This window comes from Podarcis melisellensis (assembly GCF_964234715.1).
Source record: "Podarcis melisellensis genome assembly, chromosome: Z".
Taxonomy (NCBI): Eukaryota; Metazoa; Chordata; class Lepidosauria; order Squamata; family Lacertidae; genus Podarcis; species Podarcis melisellensis.
The window spans coordinates 6,341,537-6,355,107 of NC_138547.1; the positions used below are offsets into that span (position 1 = coordinate 6,341,537).

General features: G+C 46.5%; 2 long non-coding RNA genes across 2 annotated transcripts in view; both read right to left on the minus strand.

Moving 5' to 3' along the window:
• Window positions 1–13,571, minus strand: part of LOC309361588 — a 434,430-nt gene that overhangs the window by 27,106 nt on the left and 393,753 nt on the right. The window lies entirely within an intron of this gene.
• Window positions 1–13,571, minus strand: part of LOC309361592 — a 30,195-nt gene that overhangs the window by 4,306 nt on the left and 12,318 nt on the right. The window contains exon 2 of the long non-coding RNA XR_014164542.1: window positions 11,230–11,294. This is a non-coding gene — a long non-coding RNA (uncharacterized lncRNA). The remainder of the gene's footprint in view (window positions 1–11,229; window positions 11,295–13,571) is intronic.

The window sequence follows — 13,571 nt, forward strand, 5'->3', positions numbered from 1 at the left end:
AACAAACTTATTTTCTCCTGCTCTGGGGGGTGGGACTCAAAACAATGGCTTCAAATTACAAGGAAGGAGACTAAACATACCAGGAAAAACTTTCTGACAGTAAGAGCTGTTCAACAGTGAATGGTCTCCCTCAGGAGGTTGTGGACTCTCCTTTCTTGGAGGATTTTAAGCAAAGGTTGGATGGCTATCTGCCATGGATGCTTTAGCTGAGATTCCCTGCAGGAGGTTTGAATAGATGACCCTTTGGGTCCCTTCCAACTCTATGATTCTACCTGTTAAGTTACATCATCCCATCACTCCATAAGGCCTCTCAAAAGCCTAATCTGCCTTCTAACTATCTCATAAATGTAGTGAATACTTCCTGTAGTCACCTCTTCTTCCTCATGGATCATGGGATGGACTGGTAGTTACCATCTGGAAAGTCTATTTCTTTGTTAACAGTGGCCTGGTGGCCATTGCTCCTCCTTTCTCTTGACACAGCAGCTGTGCTGGCAGTAAATTTGAACTGCCTTTGTTTTTCAAAGGGTCAGCTGACCCCACCGTCTGGAGAGTGATGGAGAGCCCTTCGTCTTGTTACGAGGAGCCACCATTCCCCTGTGTTATGGGGAGATTGCTCAGAACTGAGTCAATGCTGTTTTTATGGTTCAGTACCACAAAGCAATTAACGGAGAGTGAGCGAGCTTTCCCAACCTTTTCTAAAAACCGCGGCTGTTTATCAATGTGTCAGGCTGTTGGCAGATTCAAGAAATCTAAATTTAACAGGTGACTGGTTTTGTCATGCCTGAGTGCAGCCAATGGATCTTCCGGATATAGAGTCCCAACCAGACAATCAGAGCCAATAGAACAACAAGCTGTTGAGGAGAAGGAATGAATGGCGTTAGCTGGAGAGTTTGCTCTCTCTCTCTGTATATATATATCTACGAAAAAAATCTACGAAAGCATATATATATATATATATATATATGCTTAATGGCTTTTGCAATTGATTTCAGCAGCAGCCCTTTTTCGATTACTGATTCCTGGTCTGCCACTGCACAGGAAAAAATGGCTGCATCAAATAATAAGACTCAGGCCCACTATGTTTAACATTTGCACCAAACACCTAACTCATCATTTCTCAAACTTTTTTAAACTGACCCCCTACTACTAAATTTTCTCTATATCCCAAGCCCTCTAACCCACCACTAACCACTTCTGCAGCATACAACATTCTTGAACACAGTATGTGTATGCATCCCATTTTTCCTTGTGTTTTAGGATCTGTGCACTGGAGTGCCCATTCAACGTGGGCTTTAGGATAGAAATTCATCATGGGATTTCTGTCCCAGTGTCATGGCATACAACCCAGAGAACATGAACTGTGTAACTGACTCAGAGGAGGATGAAGCTACAGTTCTATCCTTGGGGGAGGATCTGTCAGGACCATTTTCAGAACCCTCAGAACCACAATAGTGTTGCCTCTCTCCTCTGATTCAGAGGAGCCTTTTGCAGTGTCTTTTTCTCTTCAGTCCTGCAAATCCCAAGACAGAAGAATAAGGCAAAGGCGCCTTTAATAGCCAACAAGCTCCTCTGGGGAAGTGGGGCTTACTGCACTATAGTCCTGCCAAAATATATAAGACCTCAGTTGGAGCTAGATACCTGCTTACATTATCATAGAAGAATCCTGGGAGACTTCCAAGGTCCTACAAGCACGCTGGGTCTTTAAACTCTTGAACCAACACTGCTGGATTTTCCCTGTGAGTCTCAAGCTTGACCTTGATCTTGGATAGAGCTCTGAAGTCAAGTGACCTTCCATGCATACAACCAAACACATTTCTTCGTATTGTCAAAAGTGAACATTGTCAAAAGTGAACACTAAAACAACAACAAAAATACCTCCGTGTAGACACTAGCATGTTAGGGAGAAGGGATCCAGTTAGCTTTCTCCATGTCATGCTGGAAGAGTGTATAGTTTTCATTGTATTTTTATGTGTGGTTGTGGAGAAGTATTCAATCATTTAAGGCCCAGAAAGTTTAACATAGTGAGCACAATCCGAGTGATCTGGTCAGTATTATTGTATATAGCCAAAGGCCTTTACAATGGACAACACAGAATAAAAAGAAAATTTTCCTCTAAGATCATACAATGTAGCCCATAGCGTTTACAACATAAAAACAAATTTACAACATTAAATTTTAAAATTGAAGTGCATTCACACAGCTGGAATGGAGCTTCTTGGCTACAACAACTGGATCGAGGCGGGTCAGGACTGCTGATCCTTTTAGATTTGTCAGCAGCCTTTGACATGGTCGATCATGTCAATCGCCTTCTGGACCATCGCCTTGTTAGAGACTTCAGAATATAGACCAGAATGGAAAATTCCAGGCAGCAATATTTTTAAAAGAGGTTTTATTGACTTTGGTTTAATTTGTCAGACAAATAAAGCAAAGGGGTGCATTCAGGAAAAATGAGAGAATGCCCACGAACACCAGGGGCAAACAGTTTTTATCCCCTCAGGCAAAACAATGGTTCAACCCTTGACACACCCCTTACACATTCATATTCATTGAAGCTCAACCAATTAAAGAATTGATGATGGCCTTTCGGTTCCAAGTTGCACTATACACTAGGTGGCGCTGCGAATTTAAAATCTTTCTGATCTCTTTACTGGTTCCAGTAAATACTCCTCGACCCCCACCTGTGTTTGTGGTTTTAACAGGTTCAGGTGTAAGTCTTCTTTTAGAGCTTTGTGGTGGGCTACATCCTGAGCAAACGGGCAGTTTCTCAGAACAGCTCCAAAATCCCCTCACCACATCCTCTTGCAAAGAGCAGGGGCAAGCAGGGGAGAGAGAACTGTCTTTTGGCTTTTTAGTTTGCTTTCTAAGATGGCTTTCAGCTTATAAAATGGCTCCACAGCCTGGCTCTCCAAAGTGGACCCAGGTGGACCCCTTCATTCCCCCCTTTCCATCATGAAAATGCCGACTGATTTATGGTTCTGCATTTTCATTTTGATGGACCTATAGGTACCACATCATAGAGAGCCAGGACATGCGTACATGTAGCTGCATTGACCAATGTTCGTTTGTGAATGGCGGAACGGTTAAGTGGCAGTGGGAGGAGTGGTAGTCCACTCGTGGCATCTGTTGGGGCCATGGTGCATACCAGACATTCTGACTTATTGGCAGAATGGGCTACCATCTCAGACGTTTGGAACCACCTAGTGTAGGGGTCTAGGACGCCCCATTCAGTCATTAGACAGGAAAAGTTAGCAGGGGAGACCAGGGAACTCTTTCCCGCTTTGGCCAATGCCAGCAAAAATACAGGAGCATCCAAAGAAGTAAGGCAGTACATACCACGCCTACCCACCAACCCCAATAATTCCATAGTTCCTCGCACCAATACTCGGGGTTCATTCCTTATATTCTTTTACTGCTGAAGGGCCCACTGATATTCGTAGTCTATAAACGCTTGGGCCTCTGGGGTTATTTTCCACCTTATTTCGGAAGCTCCTACCACCTGGATCAACTTCCCAACTATTCCCGGTGGGTGGAGACCCCTGTGGTTTCCTGGGAGAGTACTATACCCAAAAGGGGCTTCTCCCTCTTCATATATCACCATGCACCCACAAGAATATATCCACCCCTGCAACGGCCTGACACAAGGGGTAACTATATCAAGGGGTTCTGGTCCCAATACCAAAAGTCCTAGTGGTGCCTCTAAATTTGCTGGAGAGCAAGTTTCTATGTTGGGGACGCTGCCCTCGGGCACCCCTCCCATCCAATTCTTCCGGAACTAGGTGCCCTGTCTGTCTATCTGCCAGTCCCACTGGGTGGCGCACCCTCGTGGCCTCTGACCAGGACATATGGAGGCTGAAATCCTGGGGTTTTGGGAGGCTTGAGCCACCACGACAACCACAGGTGGGGCTGCAGAATTTACAGGCACCTGTTCAGTAATTTTAATGTGCACCTGATTCAGACACCCTCCCATGCAACACCTGGAGTAAGATTTGGGCCTGGTTTATCAAATGGGGTTGGTACAGTGCTCTACCCTGCAACCAGCAGGCTATTCTCCCACAACGACAAGAGCGGTCTAGAACTCGATAGATTTCGACCGAACCTGCAGCTCCCCGGAGGAGCCACATCCAAGTGCGCTGGGCAATGCAGTGAATAAAGAGCCACAGTGGGAGAGTGGGATGCTGTACTGCGGCCGCCCTATTGAACCCTCGTTCCCAAGAGCCAACGAGTATGCCGTCTCTTAACACCGGCAAGACAAACCAGTCATAGCAGAGGTCAGCAGGCCAATAGGGTCGGTATGGCTCGGTAGGGTCAGGGCAATAAGACATAGAGCAAGTCAATTAAGAAAATAAGAGAGAAAAGAGAAAGTCTTTGTGACTGTCCTTGTGATGATTAGTCGCAGGATCTCGTTGCCCGTGGCTCAACGCTTTCACCTGGTAGCGTCAAACACAAGGTGATGATCAGCTTCAGAGGGTCAGCAGGATTTCTCTTGCACGTCCAGACACGTGTGATGTACCCAGGGGATCACCTCGGCTACTTTCACTGCAGTTGAGGAGGAGGGAAGGACGGTGTACGGACCTCGCCACTTGGGGATGAGGGGGTCTTGCCTCCACTCCTTCACGTAGACGCTGTCACCCGGCTGGAACTGGTGAACCGGCTCAGGGAGACTGCCGCGGGACTGCACGGTGTACGCTCGAGGGAGTACCTGGAAAGGAAGCAAACACACACACGACAAACAAAGGGATTGCACTTGTCCTTGGGTGATGTGATTTTTTCATCTGCCCCAAACTGGCGGGGGGCGTCTCGGACGAAAGGAGGTGGCCTGCCATATAGAAGTTAGTCTCAGTCTCTTGGTTGGCACACAGGACACAGTTTTGGGATATAGCAGCAGTTAGTTATAGCAGCAGTTAGTTGTGATAGGTTGGGGATGTAGAGTATTCTCCCAAAGTGTGCTTTAGCAGCTGGGCTTTCCAAATGGGTGGACTCGTGGTAATTCTTCACAATCATGCTGGCCAGATGCTGGGGCACCAAAAACACGGCTATCTGGTCCTTCCTGGAGCGTTACTCCTTCTTGGCTGGTCCACTGCTGTTCATCAAGGGTGTAACGTGGTTCCACATCATCTGGAGTGAGTTCTGGGATTATTCTTTTGGCATAGCAGGCATTTCCTGGAAATCTGGGCTGCCAGTTGATAAAGGTTGGCTATATAGACATACTTCTCCAGCTGCTTGGTTGTGGCATCTGGCCTCATGTGGGTGGACACATAGTATCTGGTTTGTCAGCAGTGCTTAAGATCCCTTCTGGAACCACTGCTCCAATAACTGAGGCTGGGGCTGGTTCCCGGGCTGCTTCCTTGGCCACTCTGTCTGCCAACCGATTTCCTCTGGCCACTTCTCCTGGTCCAGTCTTGTGTCCATAACCTCAATGCAATCGTGCGTCTGCTTCTCACCTTCTCCTACCGGCAACAGGGTAGCTGGGTTGAGGGCGGTGGTGCCCACTGGTGGACCTCTGCCATGGCCTTTGCAGTGCATTACAGCAATTTCTTTGGGGGCCCATACAGCTTCTAGTAGCGTCTCAACTTCTGGAACATATTTCAGAGTTTTTCCATGGGCTCCAATCAAGCCTCACTCTTTCCATAGGGCGCCATGTGCATGCATGGTTAAGAAGGCATATTTAGAATCAGTATAGATGTTAGCCTTGCATCCAGCTGCCAATTGCATGGCAATGCCTTTCGCTGTTGGACTTCACCTCAAAGGACAAATAACTCTTGGAGACTTTGGCCTCCTCAGAACTCTTGGAATGGCTTGCCTGGCCTGCACCCCACTCTTTGGGTGCTCTGCTGCCTGAGGAACAACTTGCAACTGCCTTTTCAGCCTTTCTCCAACACACAGTCCATCACACAGATGCATTGAACCGTAGAAACAACTTCCCAAAGCAGCCTCAGCCCCCTCTGAGCTTGGTACTCAGCCCCCTCTGGGCTTGGTACTCTTTCTGGGCATCCTCTAGGCCCCTCTGGGCTTTCTGGTCCCTCTGGTCTGGCTTCTACTGCGGCCTGACATGCCGTCTTCAGTCCCTGCCACGCAACCCAGGGCTTCTCTAGAGCATCAGCCACGTCTCCTTCACAAGCCACCACTGCACCTGTAAACTTCTTAATGGGCTGGGCAAAGCCTGTTTCAGCCTGTGTACTTTCCCATAGCTGCTTTTCTGCCAGCCAGTAATACATGCATTTTTGACCAGGCTTCCCAATTGGCTCCATGCAGCCTTTCACAGGGGTAACTCTCATGGCCTTGCTATCACTGAGCAGGCATCTTCCTCCTTGGCTGCGGGTCTCTGAATGGCTACGGCGGACCCCTCGGGTCCCTGGCGTGTGAGCCATTGCCGTGCCTAACACTGCTGCCTTTTCTTTCCTCCACTGCTTTTTCTCCCTCTTCTCAGCCTCTCCTCTTTGTTCAAACACCTTCTGGGCGATGGCCATGATCTGAAATCTGGACATGCCCTGGAACCCAGACTGTTTTTGGATTTTGGTTCTAATGTCCTTTGCACATTGTCCCATGAAGGAGGCTTTTACCATTAACTCATGTGCAGGGAGTTCAGAGTCAAAGGGGGTCCAAATTCTGTATGCCTCCATCAGGCGTTCCAAGAAATTCTAAAGTCTGTGTATTAATTCTCCTCCTTTCCTCTGAGGTAAAGAGAGTGCTCAGCAATTGCTGACAGTCTGTCCAGGTAGCCTCATGCGCTGCAAATATAGAGGACAGCAAGTCCACAACTGCCTGGGGCTTCTCAGCAAACGCAGGGGTGTGGGTCTTCCAATTCATCAAATCAATGGTGGTGAAGGGGACAAATAGAGGGTGAACGGAGGCGCAGGGAGTGGATTGTCCCAAATTACACGAAGGGGGGTCAGGACTTCTGCTTCTCCTGCCTCATGTACTTCCCCAATGCTTTGGCTCAAACATTGCGATAAGCTTCTGCAGTTTCTCGATACATAGGGGGTCGAACTTCTGTATTTGCCCATCTGTTCTCTCAATTCTTTAAGGTTGGGGTATATTTTGTCCAGGATCTGGTCACTGGGCTCTGCCTCGTCTACTTCTGGGGTGTCTGGCAGCCCCCCCCCTTTCCTGCTTCGGCTCCCGGGGCCACATACTGAGGCAGTGGTGGAGCTTTGGGGATATGGGGCTGTCCCTGTCCTCCCACGGGCAGGGCACTTGGAACCAACATTTTCCTGCCTGTCCTCCTTTAATTTGCATTGATCAGTCTTATATTTCTTCAGTCGGGGGGGGGGTCTCTATTATTACGTGAACCTCTAGAACTTCATCCATGTTCACAAACTCATCCAAGTTAAATGGAGAAAGTTCTTCCTTCTCTTTTACTTTTATGCAGTTGTTTTTGTGTTTGTTTTTTTAACTTCTAGTAGTTCTCCCAGCAGACATCTGACCTTGGCTGGTCACACCCTGTGGTCAGTTTCAAGTGTCCAGCTTGTTTTTTCATCTGTTCCCTCATCCTTTTTCTGTGGCAACTAACTTGTCAACTGTGGTGGCCACAAAGATGCAGGTCTTCTCTTGAGGCTCCTCTGCCTGAGCCTCAAACTGGGGTCTGCTGCAGTGTTCTCTGAGACACACCTGAACTCTGAGACATCCAGCTGGTGCCTGGTTAAGGACACCAATTAAATTGCCCTCCCTGTCTCAGCTATAACTGCTATAGGTCTAAAACCATTTCGTATTTCCTAGCCATAGACCACCTCTCACTGGTCATCAGAGAAACTAGGACACTGCTGGTGGTTTCCCTAATGTGTTCCAAACTGCCGCTGGTCACAGAGGTACCCAGCTCTTCCCTAACTAAGTTCTGGGATTTAGCTTGTCCTCCCTGGTCAAGCTGTAGTTACTATAGGGATCAAAACTGTTGGAGGTCTGCAAGGCTCATGTGCTTCCCAGTTCACTACTGGGCTATGGAAAAACTAGGAGGCTTGCCTTGTTACCAAAGCCACAACTCAGCAGACAACCCTCCAACTTTGCCTGGCTGAACTCTTTCCTTTAGAGATCTGAAAGGTTTGTATGCATCCTAGTGCAATATACCAACTTGAATAACCTAAGGGATCTCTGGAGCGATCCCCTCCATCGCTCCCAAAGCTGCATCTGAGTCTGAAACTCTTCTCTAACTAACTACTCAGCCTCAAAGAGATACTCCTTGTTGCCCTGTCCCAGCTAGGGCCCCTATGCTTCTGAAAGATTTGATGACTGATGACTGAGGAACAGGCATCAGAAAACCTTGGGGGTGGTTGTTCCTTTGAGGCCTCCTCTCTCTGATTGTAAGTACTTTGGGCCAAATCAAAAGCATTCAAAAGGACTACATTGGCTTGCTTCAGACCCCCCTTTTTTTTTCAGATACTTCGCTCCTAACCGGGTTTCAAAATTCCTTCCACTCTCCACATGCTTCAGGTTGTGACCTAGGTGAGGTCGCCCTACTAGGAACTGCACAACCCTGCACTCGCTTGGCCAAAGGGATGCTAAACCCTGGCCACTCATTCAACAAATTCATTCACTGGAGTATCTGAACATACAACATACAACACACAAACACCAACGCCAATTCCCTCTGCCCCATTTCCTTCTTCCTAATACCTTAACGTGGGTGGTTATCAGGGGACAATCCTTTTTCCCCTTAATGCCACTGGCCACGTTGGAGATGTGATCAAGATCTCCCTTCTCCTTAAAAAAGGAGGTTTCCTATGTCCTCAGGGCCCTTTTCCCATGTACTCACCCCAGCCGGCTGGACTCTGCCCTGTCCTGTCAACCTCGGTCCTTCAATCCATTGCCTTCTCTCCCAGGATCCAGCAGAAGGGTCAAGTTGGCTTCGCCCTCCTCCGAAGAAAAGCCTCGGTGCGCGCAAGGAGTAGTTTGCCCTTGGCCCTCGGCTGTACCCTGCCCAGAAAAGGACAAGGGAGCTGCCTTCTGGTCTTTTGGGACTTAAGGTCCCTTATCCGAGTCACCTGTGGCACCAGAAATGTTAGAGACTTCAGAATATAGACCAGAATGGAAAATTCCAGGCAGCAATATTTTTAAAAGAGGTTTTATTGACTTTGGTTTAATTTGTCAGACAAATAAAGCAAAGGGGTGCATTCAGGAAAAATGAGAGAATGCCCACGAACACCAGGGGCAAACAGTTTTTATCCCCTCAGGCAAAACAATGGTTCAACCCTTGACACACCCCTTACACATTCATATTCATTGAAGCTCAACCAATTAAAGAATTGATGATGGCCTTTCGGTTCCAAGTTGCACTATACACTAGGTGGCGCTGCGAATTTAAAATCTTTCTGATCTCTTTACTGGTTCCAGTAAATACTCCTCGACCCCCACCTGTGTTTGTGGTTTTAACAGGTTCAGGTGTAAGTCTTCTTTTAGAGCTTTGTGGTGGGCTACATCCTGAGCAAACGGGCAGTTTCTCAGAACAGCTCCAAAATCCCCTCACCACATCCTCTTGCAAAGAGCAGGGGCAAGCAGGGGAGAGAGAACTGTCTTTTGGCTTTTTAGTTTGCTTTCTAAGATGGCTTTCAGCTTATAAAATGGCTCCACAGCCTGGCTCTCCAAAGTGGACCCAGGTGGACCCCTTCAGCCTCACAGACATGGGGATACAGGGCATAGCCCGTAACTGGTTGTGCTCTTTTATCTCTGGTCGGGGACAGAGGGTGGCACTAGGGAGGGAAATGTCATCGCGCCTCTCCCTGGTGTGTGGAGTGCCGGTGGGCGCAATTCTCTCCCCAATGCTTTTTAACATCTTTATGCGCCCTCTTGCCCAGATTATCCGGAGCTTTGGGCTGGGCTGTCACCAATATGTTGATGACACTCAGCTCTATCTGCTGATGGATGGCCACACCGACTCGGCCCCGAACACACTGACCAGATGCTTGGAAGCTGTGGCTGGATGGTTTCGTGGGAGCCGATTGAAACTAAATACTTCGAAGACAGAGGTCCTATGGCTAGGTCGGGATGGCATGGGGATGAGGGACCAACTCCCTTCTCTTGTGGGGGCCCAATTAGTGCCATTGCCTTCTGTTAAGAGTTTGGGTGTAATTCTTGACGCCTCCCTTTCCATGAAGGCGCAAGTTACAGCAACAGCCAAGGCGACATTTTTCCACCTTCGCCACATCAAGCAGTTGGTCCCTTACCTTTCCCGCCCCGACCTGGCCACAGTGATCTATGCGACGGTCATCTCCAGGCTTGACTACTGTAATTCGCTCTACGCGGGGCTGCCCTTGAAGCTGTCCCAGAAACTCCAGCGGGTACAGAATGCTGCAGCGAGGCTCCTCACGGGGTCTCTGCCATGGGAGCAGATTCACCCAGTGCTTTTCCAGCTGCACTGGCTCCCGGTGGAGTACAGGGTCAGATTTAAGGTGCTGCTTTTGACCTTTAAAGCTCTTCACGGCCTAGGACCCTCGTACCTACAGGACCGCCTCTCCTGGTATGCCCCACGGAGAGCCTCAAGGTCCATAAATAACAACACCCTAGTGGTCCCAGGCCCTAAGGAAGTTAGATTGGCTTCAACCAGAGCCAGGGCCTTTTCAACTCTGGCTCTGGCCTGGTGGAACGCTCTGCCTCATGAGACCAGGGCCCTGCAGGATCTGATTTCCTTCCGCAGGGCCTGTAAGACAGAGTTGTTCCGCCTGGCCTTTGGCTTGGAGCCAATTTGATTCCCTCCCTCCCTCTCTTTCTTTTTTCTTTTCCTTCTCCTTCGATGAGGCTACATTTTAATATTTTAATGTTCCATTATTTTAATGTTGTATTTTATTTTTGTTTTTAAGTTGTAATCATTCATCTTGTTTTTATTATTGCTTGTAAGCTGCTCTGAACCTGGCCTTGGCTTGGGAGGGCGGGGTATAAATAAAAAAAATATATTATTATCATAAACAATCTGAGTGAGATTGAGGGTTTAGAGCAGGCATAGGCAAACTCAGCCCTCCAGATGTTTTGGGACTACAGTTCCCATCATCCCTGACCACTGGTCCTGTTAGCTAGGGATGATGGGAGTTGTTGTCCCAAAACATCTGGAGGGCCGAGTTTGGGGATGCTTGGTTTAGAGGAGGGCACTCTCCTTAAAATCATCCAGTCAGGAAAGGAAGGATGGATGTTAAAGGAAAATATTATGAAGATGATGTATAGATGGTACTTAACCCCCGTAAAACTAGCAAAGATTTATCGCAACAGTGTTAACCTTTGTTGGAAATGTAAAGAAAAAGAAGGTACCTTTTTTCCATATGTGGTGGACTTGTTCCAAGGTGAAAGACTTCTGGGAGAAGATTTATAATGAACTGAAAAAAATGTTGAAATATACATTTATTAAGAAACCATAGGCCTTTCTTCTTGGAATAATAGGTCTGGAATTGCCCAAGAAAGATGTTAAATTATTTTTGTATGCCACAACTGCTGCTCAAATTTTAATAGCCAAGAAATGGAAAACACAAGAATTACCAACTGTGGAAGAATGGCAGATGAAGATGATGGACTTCAAGGAGCTAGCTGACTGCACTGGAAGAATCCTGACCAGAAAGAAGAGGAATATCAAGAAGATTGGAAGAAATTTAAAGAGTATTTGAATAGATATTGTAACATTAAAAATTAGAAGTTACCTGAAAGTATCAATTAGGCCTCGGATTAAATTAGGATTTAATTAAATAAATGAGATTTAGAAGGTTAAGAAAAGTTAAGAAACTTGACTATAATTGGAATATTGTTTTTGAATAATGATATTGGTGGGAGGCATTAGAGGAAGTCAAGTAATATGTTTATGAGGTTGGAAGTTTAATCAATTATTAATTTGTATTGTATTTATGTGTTTGTTGTTATATCTTTTGCTGTTATTTGCTTTATTTGTTTCATTTCTCTTTTTATTTTATTTTTTATTTGTTTTTCAGTATGTGTTATATTTGCAAGAAACTTAATAAACATTATTGGAAAAAGGAAAGGAAGGAAGGAAGGAAGGAAGGAAGGAAGGGCATAGGATGCTGCCTTGTACTGTCCATCTCACTTAGTATTACCTGCACTGGCTGGCAGGGGCTTTCCAAGGTTTCAGGTCATCTACATCCACAGCTATACCTGGATATATCAAGAATAGAACATGGGACCTACTGCATGCACAAGACATGCTTTACCACTAAGCTATAGCTCTTCTCCAAAGTAGGAGGGAGCTGGTATTGCTAAAAGATCCTGCGTGTTCTTCACCTCCCTTCAGATTTAGCAAACGTATTTGGATGGCTACAGTGCTATGCCTGTAATGCTTGGAGGAAAATAATTTGCTTTGCTGTAGGATTTTTGGAAGACCACAGCTCACCCTTCAAGTCCCCAAGTGGCCTGAGCTGACTTTAAAGGATGTCATCCTACCCTGTTTCCCCGAAAATATGACAGTGTCTTATATTAATTTTTGCTCCCAAAGATGCCCTATGGGATGTATTATTTTTCCATGAAGAAGAATACAGTACACATTTATTGTCTAATTGTGAGACCGCCAGACTCAGGGCAGAGCGAACAGCAGGCAGGAGCTTGCTCTGGCGGCGGCGCAGGCTCCCTGATTTAAAGAGACCTTGCACTGCCTGAACAGCTCCGGCTGCGCTGCGGCCAAACAGTGAGCTGCGTGGTGGCGCCCACCGCTACAGTCTAAAGGAGTTAGTCGCTTTACGGTAGCTTCGGCGGCTTTATATTCCAGGGGGGCCTTATATTACATCAAGAGGCAAAACTGGAAGTAGGTCTTATTTTCGGGGGATGTCTTACTTTCGGGGAAAGATGGTACCATCCATGGAGGATAAGTTTATCAGTGACTACTGTATTAGCCATTATGGCAATGTTCTAGCTCCACTACCAGAAACAGTATGCCTCGGAATAGCAGTTACTGAGACTGACAAGCAGGGAGATTGCTGTTGCACTCTCGTACTGCTTTTGGGTTTTCCCTTTCTTGTGTTCTTAAGTCCTTATCGTCAGGCAACACCTAAAGCTCAGCATGCTTGAAGGGCCCATTGCCACTACTTTGACTGTTCTTCCAGTTTTCACTGCAATTCTCCACTGTCTTCCACACTACCACCTAGTTTTATGTGTTGTGTGTTTTTGCAGTGCCATTTTGAGACATTGGATGACACTAGCTATTTAATGAGTATTCATTCCAATTTGTTTTGAGGAGAGGTTAAATACATACATATATGAATACATACACACACATAATTTTATTTGTATGCCACCTTTCCATAGTTAAAACCATGCTCATGGCAGCTTGTAACATGAACAAATTACATAATTACAAGCATAACAAAAGTAGTTATAAACAATAAATAAAACAGATCAAAAAGTACACAACCAAACTGAACAATTTCCACATAAATCTTAATATCTAAAATAAATATACAAAAATTAATATCAATAAATGTAAGAATGCTTCCCTCCCACCCACCAAACAGTACCTCAGCCCAATAGTCTGCTCAACTTTTGCATCAGCCTTTGTAGCTAGAATCAGTCAGGGACCCACCTTCCCAGGCAAGAAGGAAAAGAGCCTGCAAGACATGGAACATGTCTTCCAGGACTTACAGCCAACATGGTCTCAG